Consider the following 22,043-nt stretch of genomic DNA (forward strand, 5'->3'; position numbering starts at 1 on the left):
TTCCAGTCAATAGGTGGTAAGACTCTGGAAGTTCTTCATAGACTGTCAAGCACTGTGATAATGTGACTGTGTCATGATATTTTAGCCAAACCCACTGTAGTCAAAGATGGAAGAATTAGGTCCATTCATGATACATGTATCATTCCTGAGACAGACAGACTCAGGTATATTCATAAGCCATATTCTTTAGGATAAATAGCAATACAGTGATGTTTATGATTCTTATTAATCCATGAAGTCTATAGAATATCACATTCAAATACAAAGGCTCCTTTTATTTTGTTAGCTGTAGTTTTACCACTTAAATGATTATAAATTGAACTTTGCAATGAAAACTTCCTATAGGAGACATTTATGAATGAATCCTGAATTTCTATTGAAGAAAGGACAAGTGTGAACCATATTCCTACCTTGAGTGGGACCCTATGTGCTGATTTATGGAATCATTGAATAATTAGTAATGATTTGAAAACTGACATATGAACAACTCACATAGTTATAAATTCAACTCACACTAAATGGCTCAAACATCAATTGTATTTCGGGTAGAAAACATGTCTGTAGTGTTCCATAAAGTACTCATTTTTTTACATAAGCACCGATTGCATCTTCATATTTACCTAACCCTCATTCTCACTTTTAAGGAACCTGAAGTCAATTGAAACTATTATACATATGAAAGCCATCCAAATTTAAATGGTAGATCATACATCTGTATTAATTATCTAGTACTGGTGCTGCAATTTTTCATAGTTTTGTTAAATGGCTCTATCAAATAAATTTTATGCTTGTTTAGTTATTTGGTATTATCACTGAAGAATTTATTTCAGATGCCATTGTGTAGTAGATAGATAAGAATTAATATAAATTTGGTTCTTCCATACTAGGAAAGTAACTTAATTCCCTGTGCCTTTATCCATATTTAAAAAGGAGCAATAGTGTATCTATTAAGATAAGTGATAGTAAAGTTTAAATGGAATATTATATATGAGTCCAATGTATTAAATAGATACTAATATCTTACTATCTTCTTGTCTGAACACCTTCTCTACCAAAGACATGGAAAACCTCTCTATTTTATCCTTTTATTTTCAATGGAATTGAAAGAACAACTGATATACAGGTCAGTAGATGATTTTATCTTAATGTTCTTAAATCTAAGAAGCTGATATTAAAACATTCAGCTTTAAATTTTGTTATTAATTGGAAAATACTTAATGATAGTATTCTGAATGAAACTGAGGGGTATTACAAGTTTTCACAAAACTATTGCCTGTGGCCAGTAGTTCAAAATAAATGAGAGCTAGTCACTGGTAGCTCATCCTTGTAATCCTAGCCACTAAAGAGACTGAGATGTGAGAGTTGTGATTTGAAGCCAGCCAGTGCACAAAACTTTGTGAAACTATAGAAATTCATGAAAGTTCATGGGACTGTCTCTTATTTCCTTTATCTTTCCTTAGGGAGAAAGTAAAACAACTGAGCAAAACAGATCAAAATACCCCATACTCATAAACAAATCAGGCAATGTCAATCTCTGCCTGAAATTTCAAAACCAGTTTTGCTTCCAAGATCGATATTACTTTTGTTCCTTTCTCATAATCACAGAATACCAGAGATGAGCTTTCAATTTAATAGAAAATAAGTAGAAGAATTTTGTTGCTTAATGAAACACCGGGGAAGTGGTATTCAAAAGAAGTGGGTGGGGTCAAAGGAAAGTAGTGGAGGAATGAAGAGAAGGGCGGGGGAAATGCAGACAAGAATGCAATGTATATACTACAAAATTAAGTGAGGGAAGGGTTGGTAGGTGAGGGAAGGGGAGAATGTTGAAAATGGTGAAACTGATCTAGGTGCACTTTTATTCATAAACTTTTTTGTTAAAAGGCAACTCATTTGTACAGCTGAAGATAATAATAATAATTTTTTAAAAGGGTGTATTGTGCCCTTGGTATTGACATTTTCCCAAGAGCAATCTGCCATTTACTTGCTTTGCAAAGGTCAAGAGGACTTATGGGTGGAAATACTGATAGAGAAGAAAAGGAAAAGTCTATGTGGCTTCAGGAGAGATGGAAATTTAGACAAACACATTTTAGACAAATGAATGTAGTCACAGAACTCTCCTGATAAGATCTTCAGAAGTTGTTACACATAGGTAAATATAGCTGAGATTTTTACAAATAGATTTGACTCATAGCTTTTAAATTTTATTACAGTGCTCACTTTGAATCTTAAAGTTTTTTTCAGGTAAATTGTGTAGAAATAAGCTTTAAAGGAAATGGCTGAATTGGTATAAATTATCCTATAATATACTATATTGTATATTTATGTTATATATACTTATGCAATATGCTATATTACATGCTTACATAAGTGACTTTGAAGAACATTTTTGCATACAATTCTCCATTGTAAACCCATAAAATTCTTGCAGAAATATCTTTTCGCTGGTGTAATTTTTTTCTTGTTCTATACTGTGCTGGATGTCTCAAAATATGCAGGTGAAAGAAGCGTTTGGTCACAGTCATGCACTCTGTCAGAGGTTAAAGAATGGATTCCCAGCACATTAAGAATCACTGCCAAGGCAGAGATCTCTCCTACATACCTGATTTCATTTCCCAAATCTCGATTTTTCCCTTACTCTTCAGGTAAAAGCTCCTCTAAGTTACTTAATGAACTAGTAATCAGACAATTTGATTTCTCTATAATTCTATTCTGGGACATGTTAGGAATCTAATATCCAACAAAGGTTCTATGATAATCTCTACCAGGAGTCCCAACATACTTGGATGTGAGAGGTAAGATTCCCACTGTAATGGTTGCATTCAAGATTTGGTGTATGTGTGTGACTTTTGAATTACACAGTCATAAACTTACAACTATAACTTTTATTTGATTACCTAGGCACACAATTCAAAGTATTTTCAACATTTCTAGAATATTTCTAACATCTGCACAATTTTGTCTCTTCCTAGTGCTCCTTTTGTTTTCTCTCTCTCTGTCTCTGTCTCTGTCTCTCTCTCTCTCAAAGAGTACTTACATTTTTTTCTTCTAGAATTTCTCCAGGTAAGTAATAGAAACTTTGTCTGAACTCATCCTGAAACTTGCCTGCTGAGAGTTTGTACTAAAGTCAAATATTGGCATCCATAGGAAGATCTTTCAGGAAATTTTCTAGATTTTCCAGGTTCGTATCCCATTTCCTTCTCTGAGTATTTTCCTGACTGTTCTTGATAATAAGTGTCATTTCTAGATCACCCTCCTATATTCCATTACTGCCTAAGCTAGAGATTGTTTTTCATCTACCATTGTGAAATTCATTCCATCATTGCCCTGCATCTCCTTCACATCTCCAGAGAGATAAAATTAAAACCTTTTATGGTTTAGTAGTATCATCAATTCCTTTTCAAATTTCCCTCACAAGAAGGCTTAATTTTCCTTTTACTTAAAAAAACCCCAAGGTGGTAAATACCCAAACCCCTTAAAGATTATAAGACAAGGGCTGGGTATGTGGCTTGCCTAGCATGCATGAAGCCCTGGGTTTGATTCCTCAGTACCACATAAACAGAAAAAAAAATACCCAAACCTCTTAAAGATTATAGGACAAATCAGTTGATTATAAACATAAGAAGTAAAATTTACTGAGTGTTTATCTTATGACAAATGCTATCAGATACTTTATGAATCATCTTTCCTTTAATAATCCTGTAATATAGGTATCAAGAAAAATATGTTTTTCAGCTTAAAACAAGTTTAAATCTCAGAAATATCAGATTAGAATCTTAAAACTGTGAATACACTCCTTAAGCAAATACATAACCAAGGTCTGCTGATATTAGCACCCAATTTCTTTTCATCAAAACAACCTGTCTCTTGGTCAGTTTAGGAGGAAGGCCAATATATTCCACACATTGCTGGCTGAATCAGAGCAGCAGAATGAGCAAGAAAATGAAAAAAAAAAATAGAATGAATTCTTTTGGTTTCCCCCCAGGCAACCTCAATAGTGTGATGCAAAAATGCTAGGATATTTACTCATCACAACAAGTCTCTGGCTTTCAGAGATTTCTCTTGAAAGTTAAACTTAGAATCTTACATGCCATTCTTCATTTGGAATGCATGACTCAACTAACAGATGTATACATCTGGCATTGAATATTCTAGCTTACATGGCCATTTAAATAAGAGGACTAATAGAAGGTGCAGCAAAGGAATGTAATGAGAACATTTCTATGGGGAAACATGATTTCTTGGACCATTTTCTTCTTGCTCTCTTTCCTCCGCTTCCCTTACGGTGTTTGGTTTTGTCCAGATGTTGGCTTCAGGAACTCTGACTGTACAGTTTCCAAATTTGCAATTTTCACATAACATTCGTCACTATGGCAGGAAAACACCCCAACCATGTGGAAAATTTGTTGTCTCAGCCACTACTCAACTTTATATCTTTCTGGTGTTCCATCATTCCATTTTGCTGCAACATGGAGTTGCACATTTTCTGGGAGTTTTACATCCGAGTTTTCAATCTTCCTTTCTCATTGTATTTTTTCTGGTCTTATTTTCTTCTAGACCAAAGTTAGAATTTCTCAAAAAGCCATTTTCTTTATTCTCTGCAAATTTCAAATCTTAGTTTCAGTACATCTTTCTCTGGTGTGGGTAATAAACTTTGAAATCAGCTGTATTATTCAAACTGTATTAGTCAAACAATGTGGATAGAAAAGTCTCCACATCCAAATGCTACAAGTGAAAAGAGATATATAGGAAATGTTGTTTATTTTCCTTATAATGCTGTTTGCCTCGTTCATTATATTTTACCTACCATTTTAAATTTCAGGCAAACAGACCCTAAAATGCTCTAAGAGTAGGAACTATATCAACTTGTCCCTTCTCATTCCAAGTCTGAGCACAGTGCTAGCCAATGTATTTACATATGTACAAATGAGTACACACAAGTATATACCAATGTTTATAGTCTCCTCAGTCGGGCATAACATGAGAATGAGCATGTTCTATATATAACTTGTTCATTTGTGTTTAACTCAATGCTTTGAACACGGCAGGTTTTATTGTTGTTGTTTGTATAGATCATTGCTAAATTATTTATCTGAGGAATAACATTGACAGAGGATCTCTAGTACTTAGGCTTAGGTTAGACCAATTTTCTGCTTATGCAGACCAATACAAATAACTGTGCAAACGTACTTGAAAAGATTTAAGGAAGATACTAGAAGTGACTCACAAATGTCATTTTCCTAACATTGCTACAATTTCCCAGGATCCATCAGCCAACACATGCCCAATTGAGACACCATGGCCTCTTTGAGAAACAGAAATGATAGAAGAGCATACCATTTCTTAGGTGTTCTGAGTTCTTCCTTACTCCCCGATGGGTGACCATGACTAGAGACCTGGGCAGCCTGAAATGAGCACTTACTGCCAGGCAAAGCAGACACTACTTTATTATAAAGATGCATGTGGTGGCTGCTAGTTAATGAATGCCGGCGCTCAGAAGGAGAAACTCAGCTTCTCCCTGATACAATTTAACATCGTATTTCCCTAATTTGAGCCTGATTTAGTCACTGGGGTATTTGGATGCCTCTTCTATGGTGCCGATAGTTAATTAAACAGATGTTGCAGAGGGAATCATTAATTTTAGTGCTGCAGATGGGAGCGGAATGACTTTGTGAAGTTAATGTTTCAGCAAAACAATGGGCTTCTGTCATCAGTTAGTATAAACCGAGTAAATTAAGAGAACAAGTAGAGTAGGGTAGGTCGCTCTGAAGAAATGTTAATTATTCATTTTGGAAATTGCACTTCCTTTTCTCTTTGTATTACCAAAAGTTGGAGAAAATGTGGATATCTGTAGTCAGAGGTTGTAGAAGCAGGAGACAGACAGATTGGTAGAGTTTGAAGATTTAGCTATGTAAAGATATTTAACTTTGTAAAGGCTTATTTTGTAGAAGAGACTGAGTAGTTTAAGGATATGAACACAGTCAAATGAACCATGAAAATTTGTGACAAGATATGATGTTGAGAGAGTACACAGAACTGGAAAATGGAAAGTCATTTTTATTGATTTCCTGCAGAATTATTCATCAGTTCAGTAAATATTTATTGTCGAGATTCACAGTGGGACTGGAGAAATGTCAATGAACCTGAAAGCTGGGTCTCTGTATCCTTAGAAAATACAGTCACATAGGAAACATATACAAGAGTGAAGATATGCCTCTAAAGTAGTATCTCATGTAAATATGATACAACTTTATCACAGACATATTTTGAGAACAGAAATAAAATGCATCAAATGGCCACTATGTGCCAAGATTGTATTTGACCTTAATATTTGATATGAGCAAATTTGATAAAGAAAGGGGGGAAACTGTCATTCCCAAATAATAATGGAAATGCAAGGTAATTTTAATTCATAAATGTATATTTTCCTCAAGAACTTTAAATTCAAGTTGAAGAGATGTATTATGTGAACCTATATTATCTATTATTAGAGCTCTAGAAGAGCTAATCACATGACCAACATGTGATGGAATTTCAGGAAGGATGTGATGAGATCTTTACAAAGACAATCACAGAATGTATCAGGGAGGGGTTATTTCAGACAATCCCTGGAGGAAGGGGTTTACTGTGAGAGGTGAAGATGGAAAGAAGCAGAATCATTTCCTGATCAGAGACAATATGAAATTTGTGGTTACCAATTGAGCTTTCTGGTGATAATCAGAGTAATGAACTCACAAGCATGCCAATGTCCTTATCTTCAGAATGGGTGAATGTGTTCCACTGCATGACAGGGAAGCTACTTACAATTATACTAAGGGCATCCGTTCTTCAGTTGACCTTAAACCAATATTGTCCTGTATTACTTGAGTAGATGGATCCACAACCATGGCAAGGTCTGTAAGAGGAAGGAGAACAGTACTAGAATCAGAAAGATGGAAGCATGGGAAAGACTTGTACAGCCAATACCGGCTTTGAAGTGCTATGGATGCCATGAGCCAAAGAAGGGAAGATTTCAACTTTTGAGAAACAAAGCCAGGTGGATCATGCCTGTAATCCTAGCTACTCAGGATGCTGAGATCTGAGGATGGAGGATCAAAGCCAGTGAAATTCTTATCTCTAATAAACAACCAGAAAACTGTAAGTGGTGCTGTGGTTCAAGTGGTAGAACACTATCCTTGAGCTGATAGAGCTGAGGACAGAGCCCTGGCCAGGAGTTCCAGACCCACGACCGAAAAATAAATAAATTGAGAAACAAGAAAATGAATTGTTCCAGCCCAGTCAACAGAAAACAAAATGCAGCTGTGACAACATTTTGATCTCAGATCATTGAGACTGAGTTCCAACTTCTGACCTCAGCATTTTGTGGGTGATAATTTCAAAACTAAGCTAGAAGAGGGTATTTCTTATTTGATTTCAATGGTTTCATTAGATAAAACTCAAATGCTTGTCTTCTCAGACTATCTTTCTTAATGGAATTATACACAACAGACCTTTATAGCCCATTATTTTTTTATATATCCTTATTTCATTCATCATTAATCCATTTTATAAATATCTCTTTGGAGTTTTCTGAGCTACGATGTGAATAAAACAGACAAGTGTCCTTCCTCCTGAAGATTACAAAGTTAAGGAAAGGATGGAGCTTAGATTTGAAGCAAGCCAGATGGGCCATTTTCTGTGCCAAGGAATACTGGCACAAAAATCTAGTCATAAAACAAAATATTACCAGTTTATTTTTATGTTAATATATTGTTTGAGGTGGCTGTTGTCAATGCAGGTATCCTGGTTAACAGTGAGATATGAGTTAGAAAAACAAATCACTCTTTGATTTATCTCCACTCAATTCCATTCTTAGTATGGGCTAACCTTCAAGGATAGCACTCTCTGTGGCATCAAACGATGCCCTCTGATTTCCTGAAGGCAATTGGCTCCGTCCCTGTGACTCTCACAGATAATTTCTGGTTTTCTGAGTTTTGCTGGCCTAGATGGGTGTTGTGGGGAAATAATGCTGGGAAGAACCAAGTGGGATACAAAATGATTACTTTGCTTCATCTCAGCATGGTGCTGAGCACACCAGCTGTGCGTGCCCCATTCCTGTGCCATGTCTCCAAGTGAGCTGATTAAACTGTATGCACATTGATCCCCAGGGTTCTGTTCTGCTATGGCACTTACTCAGCTGGGTAAACAGGTTTTATAGTTGCCTAGCGCCTCCTGAGGGCCCCACCCCATCATTCTCAGGCTGCTCTTGGCATTGATTGGTTTTCAGAATATATCTCCACTCGCTCGTGTTTCCTTTCTGCCCTCATATATATACAGATAGATAGATAGATAGATAGATAGATAGATAGATAGATAGATAGATAGATAGATGATAGATAGATAGATAGATAGATAGATAGATAGATAGATAGATAGGTAGATCAATATAGAATTAGCAGAACATCTTACCCATCACATCCAATAGTCTATAAGTACCTTTCTCAACATCCTGAACATTCTTTTAAGTCGTTTTAACACGGTGGATGAGCTTACAAATTCAATCCTGCCAGCGTGCACAGATAAGGAAATATACATTCAAAATCTAAACAATACGAGAATTTCAGTCGGGCACCCTGTGAGGAAATGAAGAATGCATCCAATATTTTGTTTCCTTATAAATTGAGCCGGGTATCCAGTTAAAAATCACTGATAGCTGTTTTGTTTGTTTTCTTTTTATAAGATAATTGTAGTATTAATTCACAAATGGCTGCCAAAAATGTTGACTCTAAGTAAGTTAAATTTCATACAACAGGAGGTGGATGTCTTTTAATCAGAGCAACAAGACACAAAAATTATTAAGAACCAGCAGAGGCTGTGGTTTATCTACTGAAGCAACTTCCAAACTGCCAAAATTGATTTTCTTACAAAATTACTAACTTTTATTTGTTTGCCATTACATCCTTTGTTACTACTCTTAGTTTTATCGTTTCAGAAATACTAAGTACGAGCATTTTGAAGACAGTGTACTAAGATCCAAATGGGCAAGAATTGTTTTCCTAGATCACATGCTAATTGTGCTGAAATTAGATAATCAAAATCCTCATACTAGCTTTTGCCTTCTGATGACTTTTTAAACCAAGTGTCCAAAGGGACCATTGTGTATTATAGGTTAAAAAAGAAAGATTACCATTAACTCTCTACTCAATACACACACACACACATACACTATATTATATATATATATATATTATATACATATATTATGTATATATATAAATATATAAATGAGTATGTGGAAGAAGAAGCATGTCTCCGAGGAAAAGGCAAAACTGTAGAGATCTCACTTAGTAGCGTTAGTGATCCTTTACCAGTGCAGTAGTGCCAGCTAGCACTGAGTATGTATATAAACCATGATCTTCTGCAAGAGGTCAAGAGTGCCAGAAAATTTGAGGCATGTCCAAAGTGAGCACAGGTGCACTCAAACACTCGTCTCACTATCTTTCCAACAGAACACTAAGGCCTGCAATCTTGTGTCTTCATAGAAGAGACAAGGCTGCCCGTGATACTTATTGCAGTGGGTCTTTTGTAAACATTTTATTACAAGATACTAACTACCAGAAAGTACATTTCTAGGTCAGGATGAACTTTTGCCTGAGGGAATGAGAGACTATGTGATAAAGTGTCTATTGGACTGTATTTCATAAGATAGTTTTCAACAAGATAGAGCTGATGGTTATTATTTCTGTAATTATAGCAGTCTTGTTAAAATACTTAACTCTAGAAATTTTCAACATATGGTAATAATGAAGACAATAGGAAATAATGATGGACCTGGGGGTACGTTCATGTCAGTCCTGCCAGTGAGTAAACCACTCCATGAGTACTGCTGATCACTAGGGCCAGGCTTATTAGAATTGTTGCTGACTCAAATTAACTATCACTCTTATGTTCATATTCCAGAGTGTAAGGATTAGCACACAAAAGTTCTGGAGGTATCACAATACTTGAGTTTACCTATTACTACAGAGACATAGCATCCGTAACAGGATGGTTTACTCACACACACACAAAAACCAAACATTTACAAAGAAATGAGACAGAACAGAACTTCAGTCATTTGATTCTGGACAAAGGGAAAAAGACCATATCTTCAGCAAATATTGGTCAGAAACTTGAAAATCCACATGTAGAAAATTGAAACTAGATCCCTGTCTCTACCTATATAAACACGAATTTAAAGCCAATAAAAAGCATTAATGTAAGACCTACAACTGCGAAACTACTACTGGCAAACAGAGAGAAAAATCCTTCAAGATATGGCTATAGGAAATAACTTCTGGAACAAGGGGTCCAATCACTCAAAAAATGATATCAAGAACTAAAAATGGATCAGACAAAATTAAGAAGCCTTAGCGAAGAAAACAAAACAAGTAAGAGAGTTAAAAGAAAGCCTACAGTAGGCAAAAATTAATTCTGGTAGCTATCCACTTGACAGAACAATATTATCTTGAAGATATACAAAAAAAAATTACCAAGAATATAAATAAGCCAATCTACAAAAGGGCCAATTAATTGAACAGATAATTTGCAAGAGAAATATAAATATTCAACATCCAAAAGCATCAGGAAACAGCAAATCAAAATTCCATTGAGAGTCTATCTCACCCAGTCATACAGGATATCATCAAAAACACCAACCGCAACAAATGCTGGAGGAGGTACCTGAGGACTGAAGTAAGTAAAGAACACTTATGTAAGCCAAGTGCATGTGGCTCACAGGTCTAATCCTAGCTACTGAGGAGGCTGAAATCTGAGATCCCAGTTTGAAGCCAGTCTGGGCAGACTATTCTCTGCAATTAACCAGTAGAAAAATGGAAGTAGTGCTGGAGATCAAAGTGATAGAGTACTAGCTTTGAGCAAAAAAACTCAGGGTGAGCCCCCAGGTCCTGAGTTCACACCCCATCTGGGAGGAGGAGGAAGAAAAGAAGGGACCTTATACCTTGTTGGTCATAATTCTAGCCACCATGGAAATCAGTATGGAGTTTCCTCAAAAATACTGAAAGTAGAACTACAATATGATTCTGCTAGACTAACAGGTATATTCCCAAGGGGAGCAAAGTCAACATGAAATATAGTTACCTATACACCCATGTTAATTGCAGCTCTAGTCCCAGTAGCCAAGCTATAAAATAGCTAAATGATTTTATATATCTTAATGGGAGAATGCATAAAAGATATATAGCATATCTTCAGCTATAAAGAACAAAACCATGTCACTTGAAGAAAAATTGATAGAAACAGAGATAATTACATTAGTGCAATAATCCAGACTCTTAAGACAAATATCAAATTGTCCCTCATACGCAGAATCTAGATTTTTACCAAAAAGATAGAACTGTTTGGGCAGACAGACTATTTAGGAAGAGGAAGGGAAGCAGAGGGAGATGATAAGGGAAAAAAGAGAGAGACAAATGTTAAGAAAATATGACCAACGTATATTATATGAATGTGAAAATGCTGTTAATAAATTATCTATCTTAAATAATTAATATATACCAATTTAAAGAAAATATTCAAAGACCTGTAAAACCTTGAGGAGAACTTGAATCTTTGGCAATGGATTTGAGTGAAATCTCTTCATCAAGGTCTTTTAGAAATAGTATATGAAGGAATGAGGTAAGTGTATTTCTGTGATTAAGAATTTAGCTAGAAAGCTGGGTGCCAGTGGCTCACACCTGTAATCCTAGCTACTCAGGAGGCTGAGATCTGAGGATTGTGATTCAAAGCCAGACCAGGCAGGAAAGTCCGTGAGACTCCTATCTCCAAAAAACCACTAGAAAAGCGGAAGTGGCGCTGTAGCTCAAGTATTAGAGTGCTTGCCTTGAGCTGAAGAGCTGAGGGACAGTGCTCAGGCCCAGAGTTCAAGCTCCACGACTGACAAAAAAAAAAAAAAAAGAATTTAACTAGAAAAACATAGAATTAAAGCGTGTCAACAATTAGTTAATTATCTGTGTACTATATATAAATTACATATATACATTGCATATATGCATTGTCATATATACATATATGTTGTCATTTGTATCATTGTAATATATTTTATATATATTACACATAAAATATATAATATATAAAATATATTACAATGAGACCCACAAAAAGCTATTAAAATATAGTGGGGGAAAAGGAGTTAATAAAGAATAATGTAGACAAAGCAAATTTGCTTATAATTTGTTATAAATATTACAATAAGGCCTTTTTATACAAGTGATTTGTTCTAATATCTATAATCCAAATATCTAGTATCTAGTATCTAAAAACACCTGGAGGTAAATTGCTCATTTTGTCTGCTTATGTTACTTCACTTCAACTCCAGATTTCATACTTGGATTTCAATCCTTGGAACTCAGCTAGACTAAAATATTACATATAACAAAAATGTTTCAAGTTATTTTTAGATACCAAGTACTGACCACTGTCAATCAATAGAAATTAAGTATGGAAAAGGAGGAGATAACAACATACTCAGATGAAAATATATAAAACCAAAACACACTGATTACATTTGTCCAGAGCTTTTGTTGACTGCAAAATATCCTTTCCATATTTAAGAAGATTCTACACAAAGTTCTATTTTGTATACTGCTCTCCTTAAAATCCTAAATTTTATGTAGTCCATTGGCTTAGTAAAACTAAGAAATGACGAGAAGACTCATGTGCTGCATTTAAAAATCTCCATGAACAATTTACCATGTACTATAATTATACTGAGTTCCAGCAAATAAAGAGATATTTTCTGATTTTGGCATTTAAAACATTTAAGAAACCTAAATAACCTCAAGAAAATAGAAGATTGTTAAAGTTGATGTTATCTTGAAAAAGGAAAACTTTTTAAGGAGTTTTTAATCATAGCACTGAGACTCACTTTTCAAAATCTTCACTTTTCCTAACTTCTTGTTTCATTCAAAAAAGAGAATACATAATAAATTTTAGGAATCTGAGCCATAGTAACACCTAAAGCCAATTATTACCTCTGTGCAGAGGGGTTAATGGATATTAGCATCAAGTTAGTTTGATGTTACTCAGAAAAAGCTGGAGGTGGTCCTCAAATGGTGCTTTGAGCAATATAAGTATCTGTATATAAATATGTAATATAACATGTGTATGTATATATATGAACTAGTTTTCATGTTAATCCCAAATGGTCTAATAACCTGATGTTCATGACTAGGTAGTTAAAAGTCTTAGGATAATTTTGTAAGATAATATTGTAGGGTAAAACTCATTGTTTTTCTAGGTGAGGAACTAAGAAGTCAATAAAGGAAATGACCTATTCAAAATAATTTATTTGATCATAACTTCAAACCACAATGTAGCTCTTCATATTCATCTTTCATCCGTTTCTACTTAATACTTGCCTACTTTCTGTTTACTGATAATTTATAGGTGTTTGGCACTAATTGTGATAAATAAATCTGCAGGATTTAATCTTGTGGTTCACGGTGTAAGCTGGGTTCTCATAAGTTGTCCCAGATGATTCTGATTTACTTGTTTGGATGCAGGTCCACAAGCCAAGCAGTGACGAGGAAGCTGATTCTAATTTCACCAGGGAGTAGATTTTATAATTTCCTTCCAAAGCTATGTATCTTCATTCATAAAATGTTGCATTCTATACTATAATTAAAAAATACTGACCACTCCAGTGAATCAATATTATAATTTCTACCATCGATTGTATGGTACAAGTTAAATGTTCAACAACACCTAAAAAGACTATGAATAGAAAAGGCAAATGGCAATGCTAGAAATATGAGATCATGAACATAAAATCAGCAGGCATTTTATACATATTATGGTTCAATCACTCATTTGACCTGTAGCTCAAAGAAAATGAGAGACCTGTTCAAGACCAAATAGTGATATTGTTAAAATGTTACATTCATCTATTAAAGCTACCATAGACAGTAGCTGAAAAACATAGCTATAGTTTCATAGCTCTGGGGCCTATACGTCTGTGACCAAGGTGCTATCAAATTCTGTTTCTAGTAATATCTTTCCATTTTGCTTGTAGAAGCCACTGTCTCACTGTGGATTCTAATGATAATAGATGCAGGATGAGGAGAAGCAGACGAGAGAGAAAAGAGAGAGACAGACAGACAGACAGGCACAAAGTCAGAGTCAAAATGACAGAGCTATTATGTTTATTCTTTTATGAACATTTATATCACCCCATATAATCTCATTTAGTGTTAATTTATTCCACAGAAGAATTACCTCAAAATATAGCCACAAGGAGGATGGGAGTGTCAATGTCAAAATTCTGGAAGGGAATATTCAGCCCTTAGAAATGTAAACACTAGTTTTCCTATTGATATTAAAATGATAGTTTTGAGAAAATTAGAAATTTGTGTTGTAAGAACTCTTCTATAATTCCACATCATAGTGTATTTACACTGGGTGTGTTCCGTATACTCTTAGAGTTTTTCAACCAACTGACATCCAAGATTTTAAAAAAAATAAGGTTTATAATAGTAATGGATATGGGTATAGAGAACAAGGATTTGGCACAACTTTGCAGACTTGTTAACATCTTACCTTATCTCCGAGTTTAGATGATTCTACATCACTGGTCTGCAATCAGCAGTGATAGGAATACATACACCCCACCCCCACCCCACCAACACACACACATACACACACACACATTAGAGCCAATTAGAGCGCGCGCGCGCACACACACACACACACACACACACACACACACACACACACACACACACGAGCCAATTAGAGCTTTACTGATTGAGGCCCACTGCTAAACTATACAGACATTTGTTAAACACATTCTAGCACATTATAGAATGTATGTTTGGGTGAGTGTGCATGTGTATGTATATGTGCGTGGCTGGATCAGCTTATACTAGAACTACATATTTACATTGTAAATATATTGGAATACATCATAAAACCTGTTCATGATGATAGTAGTTATTGCTGGGTTAAACACAATGCTTTCCCTTCTGTTGAATGTGATGAGTTATCTACTTTAAACATCAGATCTTACTTTCTAAGTGTAGAGATTTCTGAGGACCTATCACCTACAAAACAAGATTAAAGGATCTGGCAAAATTAACAGGGAATTAGTCTCATTGATTTAGTAGCCATGTAACCATAGAAAATTTATTTTAATCAGTCTTAATTTTCCGTTTACTATCTATAAAATAAGTTTGATATGAGAAGTAAATTAGATAGTTATGTAGTAGGCTTATACTTCCTAGCCATTAGTTTTGCTACAACTTGTAATAGAGCCATCATCACTATTGTAAATACTACTCACTAATAAACTACCTCACTTCACCAGGGCCAAGGCAGAAGTAGAAGGACTTGAGGCTATGAATGGAAGATGTAATACATGACTTAGAACAGTCAATGATCTTTTTATTACACTGGAAGGAAATCAATAGCCCCTGACACTAGGTTGGCACCTCTCCTATGCCAACAGGTTTGAAGTTACAAAATCCAAACTTACAAGAGCTTATTTCTGAGAAGAGAATTAACAGCAATTAAACAGGCTTCGTTGTGAACACCTCAGTGGAAATCAGTCTTTCTAACTGATTTCTTCTGACAGTTGGCTGGAGTCCGGAGACTGAATGTGTTTCTAGGGGAAAGAAGCAGGGACAGTTTCAGAATCTAGAGCAATATTTGAAGATAAAGAAATGTCAATCTGGGTGTCTTTTAGAAAATCCTTATTTGAATGTGTTTAGACACTAAGGGAAAAATGCATTTTCTATTTTAAACAAGAACAGGAAATTTAGATTTAGAAGAAAAGAGACATAGGTAAAGTACATAAATATAGATTGACATCTTAAATGTGTTATTGAAAAAATAATTTTAGGAGTTGGCTTGGAACCCTCATCTTTTATATGTGCTAATAACAAGACTTTCTATAATATCTAATTTTACAAAATGTATTACCTATAGATCAGAGTGTCTGGAACATAGTATGAAGTCAGTAAATTGTGTTTATTGAGTTTCTGTTACCAACAGTATTATTTTTCTGTTTCCTCCCCCTCTTCTTCTTCCTCCTCCTCCTCCTCTTCCTCCTCTTTCTTCTCCTCCTTCTCCTCTTCCTCCTCCTCCCCCTCTTCATCATCATCATACCATAATCTTCTTCACCATCATCTAACATATGTAAAGCCCTAATAATGAATTGAATACTTCTCCTATGTAACAACCATAATAACCCTCATATAGAGTGTCTATCATCATTACTTTGAAATCAATGAAGACACAGGTAAGTAAAATGACTAGCAAATAATTGTGGATCCAGTTAGTGCTAGTATTAAGTTATTTGGCATTGAGTTTTAGTATTCTGACATCAGATTCTCCCATACATTCTTACAACATGTATGCATTTGTTTGTGCATTTTCTCCTTAATTCCAAAACATAAATTCCTTAACATCTTTATTTTAGAACCATTACTTTTAGAGTCTAATCATAATTTTGTCATCTGGCTATTTGAGTAGGGACCTGGACAGTATCATCATTGAAATTCTATGAATCCATTAGATAGGGATATGCTTTGGCTTAAAAGATGTGAACTCTTCTAGACCCACGTTAATGAATTCATGCCAAAATACACAGGGATTGTCTGACATGTACTTGGTACTAATCTTGATGGAGGCTATCAAAATAATGAAAAGGCAGACAAGGTCCAAGTTATCATGGAACTTAGACTCTAGCTAGAGAAAACAATGAACTAAAAGGAGGTTGGGACAAAAATCCCTCTTAAATGATGAGACAGTAAATATTTTATGTTTTATGGGCCATATGGTCTGTGATACAATGACTCAATGCTATCATTATAGTGCAAAAGCAGTCACAAAGGATATTTCAATAAATGGCTGTGTTCCAAACAAACTTTATATAAACAGGTGGCTGGCCAGATTTGGCTTTCAGACTACAGCTTTCTGACTCCTATAGTAACATAAAAATGAACACAAGAGCAGTTTCAATATCAGTTATTGGTAAGGTTGAATGAAAAATTAATTAAGATAATCTAACATATAGTGACTTGGTAGTCGAAATCTTCTTTAGGTTCTGGGGATCAAGTAGATCTCTACAAGACAGGAAGTGTCTCTTACAAAGAAGAAGTGTGCTCCAGCAGAATTTTTATAAAATGAGAGACACACATATTAAAACCAGAGGAAAGAATGCATAAGGAGAATTAAGTGTGATTAGGGGAGAAACTACTAAGACTTTATAAAGAATAGTATCTTATACCTGTGCTGCTGGTGATTCAGGGGGTTGAAATATGAAGGTTGCAGTCTGACGCCAGCCCTGACAGGAAAGTCTGCGAGATTCTTATCTCCAATTAACCAGCAAAACACTGGAAGTGGGGGTATGGCTCCAGTGGTGGAAGTGCTAGTCTGAACAAACGAACAAATTAAAGATAAACGTAAATAAAACTGGACAGTGCCGAGGACCTGAGGTCAAGTCCAAATCTCAGTACAAAAAGAAAAAAAAAAGGAATAGTAAAGCAGATAAAACTGAAAAGATAGTGATTGCATAAGCTGTGTAAGTGAGGTTTAATTTCTTTTTTTAAAACTGTATTAGTATAGTTGAGATATAGAGGGGTTACAGTGACATGAATCAGGTATAACTGGTACAATTCTATTTCAAACATGTCTTTCCTTCCATCACTGCCTTCCATTCTTTCCCTTCTGTCCCTAACCCATAAGCTATCTAGTTCATATTCCACATGGTGTCTATTGGAATCACTGTTGTATTTGTCCATCTATGTTGAACCTTTTATGTGCCATCCCTTACCCTCCCAAATACAAACAAACTAACAAACAAGACAAATGGCAAAAAATAACCCAACAAACAAAAAACCCAGCAACATTAGCAATTAAAGAATGACTCTTGTTTCCTTTTCTTGGAATTCATTCCATAGAATATTATTTTGCATGATCATCTATCCATAGATCTTGTCCACCAATCCTATGAATAGCATACTTTGACCTCTGTATGTTAGTGACTAGAGTCCTATATAATGTATCATGCCCCCACTTTATTTAACAGGAAGATGTTAGACAAAAATGTGTCTGAGGGCTGGGAAGGTGGCTCAGTGGTAGAGTGCTTGCCTCACATGCATGAAGCCCTGAGTTCAATTCCTCAGCACCACATAAGCAGAAAAAAAAGCCAGAAGTGGTGCCATGGCTCAAGTGGTAGAGTGCTAGCCTTGAGCTGAACAGCTGAGGGACAGCACGCAGGCCCAGAGTTCAGGCCCCACGACCAGACCACCCACCCAAAAAATATGTCTGAATTTGTTTTGCATTAAAAAATTGCTGGAGGGGAGAGTTCTGAGGCGATGGCACCATTCTTCTTTCTTAATCTCTACCAAAAACTGAGCAACTAGATAGCAAAAACAAAAAGAAATTTTACTGGGTTACATTTATAACAGAAATATAAGAATATTGTGAGAGAAACAAACAATTGTAAGCAAATTGCCCACCTCCACAGAAACCACATAATATCAGTATTGCTGTGACAAAGCATTGAGGAGATTGAGGAAAAAGAGGAACTAGTAGTAGTAGTAGTTGACAGGTATTCATTAGACACCCAGGCACTACATTCAACAAAGACAGATGAAAGGGTCTGGTCTTTAGGGGGAGGAGCTTGAATTGGCTACCCGCATTGAACCAGTGCCTCCTCATTGGGCATAGGAGAAAGTAGGAGAAATGGCTGAGCACGGGAGTAAAGTTGCAGCAGAACACTGACAGCACAAACAAAAGACAGATAATGTTAAATCAAAGTTCAAGTGGGAAATAGAGTGAGAAAGAATGGGTCATTATAATAGTCTACATCTACAAATATTACAGAATTTGTAAGAGTTGGGAGAGCTCAGAGAAGTAAGGAAAGCTGTTCTAACTCTCATCTGTAGGTAAAAATGTCAGAAAAACTAAATTCATATAAGTACAAACTTCAGAAAAAAATATTGAATTTAAATCCTGTGCAAAGTTTTTTACGAGATTAAGACTAAGAACAGCATAATAGTCCCTTGGAAAATGAGACATTTCAAAAGAAAACAACAACAACAAAAATGATATATCCTTAGAACAGAGTAAAACTGCAACTTTTCTTTATAAACAACACAATTGTAAAGATTTATAATGGATATAAGAGCTCAATCACAAGGAAAATTCTGAATTAGAAACAACACAAGAACATATTGGTAGAATGGAGAAAAATTAAAATAAAAAATATGGATTTGGTATATTTAGTCCTAACTAGAAGAAACATTAACTCGGTAAAAATGAGAGATAATGCCATAAAAGAAATATATGTAAAAAGCCACCAAAGAAAATCCTGTAACACATGGAGGCTGAACAACACACTGCTGAATCACGAGTGCATCATGGAAGAGATTAGAAAGGAGATTCAATTGTTCATGATATTTAACAAAACGAACACATAAATCACAAACTCCTCTGGGACACAGCAAAGGCAGTACTCAGGGGCAAGTCTATAGCTCTGAGTTCCTACATCAACAAATTGGAGAGATCTGAAACCAACAATTTAATGAGACATCTGAACCTCCTTGAAAAAGAGCTGCAAGATAAACCCCAATCCAGTAGACAGAAAGAAATAATTAAAATTAAATCAGAATTAAATGAATTAGAATCCAACAAAACAGTTGGTTCTTTGAAAAAATTAACAAAATTGATAGACCCTTAGCAAATCTTATCAGAAAAAGAAGAGAACACACCCAAATAAATAAACTCAGAGATGAGAATGGAAACATCACCACAGAAACAACCAAGATTCAGAACATTATAAGGGAATACTTCTCAAATCTTTATGCTAATAAGTTTGAGAACTTGGCAGAAATTGTCCTTTTCCTAGCAAATATTGACATCTGAAACTAAACCAAGGTGAGTTAAAACATCTTAACAGGCCCATATCGAGCATTGAAATAGAAACAACAATGAGACCTCCCATCTAAGAAAAGCCCAGGACCAGATGGATTTACAGCAGAATTCTATAAGGCCTTCAAAGTAGAGCTCACACCAATACTCGTCCAACTCTTCAATGAAATTGAAAGAGAAAGTTCACTACCGAACTCAATCCATGAAGTCATCATAACCCTCATCCCAAAACCAAGCAGGGACTCATCAAAGAAAGAGAACTATAGACCCATTTCTTTGATGAACATTGATGCAAAACTTCTCAACAAAATTCTGGCCAATCGACTTCAACAATTCATCCAAACAATCATACACCACAATCAAACAGGATTCAATTCAGGGATGGAAAGCTAATTCAATATATGCAAATCAATTAATATAATTCATCACATCAACAGGAGCAAGGATAAGAAATACATGGTTATCTCAATAGATGCAGAAAAGCATTTGACAAGATCCAACACTCCTTTATGATGAAGGTTCTGGAAAAATTAGGAGTCCATGGAACATTCCTCAATACAATAAAGGCTGTATATGACAAACCTACAGCCAACATTATACTTAATGGTGAAAAACTAAAACCATTTCCTTTTAACTCAGGAACAAGACAAGGATGTCCACACTCTCCACTTTCTCTTCAATCTAGTATTAGAATGCCTAGCTACAGCAATAAGACAAGATGCAAACATAAAGGGAATCCAAATAGGGAAAGAAGAAGTAAAACTCTCCCTCTTTGTAGATGACATGATCTTGTAAAGAATTCATGGACTCCACTCCCAAATTACTCAAGCTGATTCAAAACTTTGGCAAAGTAGCAGGGTATAAAATTAACCCTCAAATATCAATGGATTTTCTGTATGCCAACAATGAGAAAAGTATGGCTGAAATTAGGAAAGCAACTCCATTAGTAATAGCCGCACAAAAAATAAAATACCTAGGAATTAACTTAACCAAAGAAGTGAAGGACCTCCATGATGAAAACTTTAAAAACTTGGAAAAGGAAATCAAAACAGAACTTAGAAAGTGGCAAAAACTCCCATGCTCCTTTATTGGAAAGACCAACATCGTGAAAATGGCAATACTTCCCAAGGTTATATATAAATCAATGCATACCTATCAATATTCCAACCTCATTCTTCAAGGAAATAGAAGAGGCAATCCAAAAATTCATATGGAACAATAAAAGAGCCCGAATAGTAAAAACGATCCTCAACAGAAAGAGCAGTGCTGGAGGAATATCAATATCAGATTTAAAACTCTAGTACAAAGCCATAGTAATCAAAACAGCTTGGTACTGGCACAAGAACAGACCTCAGAACCAATGGAATAGAATTGAAAACCCAGAAATGAACCTACAGACGTATAGCCATCTAATCTTCAATAAGGGTGCTAAAAAATAGAATGGAAAAAAGACAGCCTCTTCAGTAAATGGTGCTGACAAAATTGGTTAACTACTTGTAGAAAACTAAAGCTAGGTCCTTATATATCACCCTGCACCAGAATCAACTACAAACGGATCAAAGACCTCAGAGTCAAAGCAGACACTGAAAACATTACAGGATGGAATAGGAGAAACCCTAGGTCTTGTTGGCCCAGGCCCGAAATGTTCTTAATAGAGACCCAAAAACACAACAAATCAAAGAAAGTTTGGACAAATGGGATTGCATGAAATTGCAGAGCTTCTGCATGGCAAAGGACATAACTAGTAAGATCAATATAAAGCCCACGGATTGGGAGAAGATCTTCACTAGCCATACAAGAGACAAGGCTCTCATATCTAAAATATACCTGGAACTCAAAAAATTAAATCCCCCAACAAAAAAATCTTCAAAGATACAACTACCCAATAAATAAGTGGGCTAAAGACTTAAAGAGAAACTTCTCTGAAGAGGAAAGAAGTATGTCCAATAGACACATGAAGAAATGCTCAACCTCTCTAGCCATAAAGGAAATGCAAATCTAAACAACATTGAGATACCACCTCACCCCAGTTAGAATGGCTATAATCAAGAACTCTAATAACAACAGATGCTGGAGGGGATGTGGACAGAAGGGAACCTTACTTCATTGTTGGTGGGAGTGTAAACTTGTTCAAC

Source organism: Dipodomys spectabilis, unplaced genomic scaffold (genome assembly GCF_019054845.1).
Source record: "Dipodomys spectabilis isolate Male_0828 unplaced genomic scaffold, ASM1905484v1 ptg000046l, whole genome shotgun sequence".
NCBI classification, from domain to species: domain Eukaryota; kingdom Metazoa; phylum Chordata; class Mammalia; order Rodentia; family Heteromyidae; genus Dipodomys; species Dipodomys spectabilis.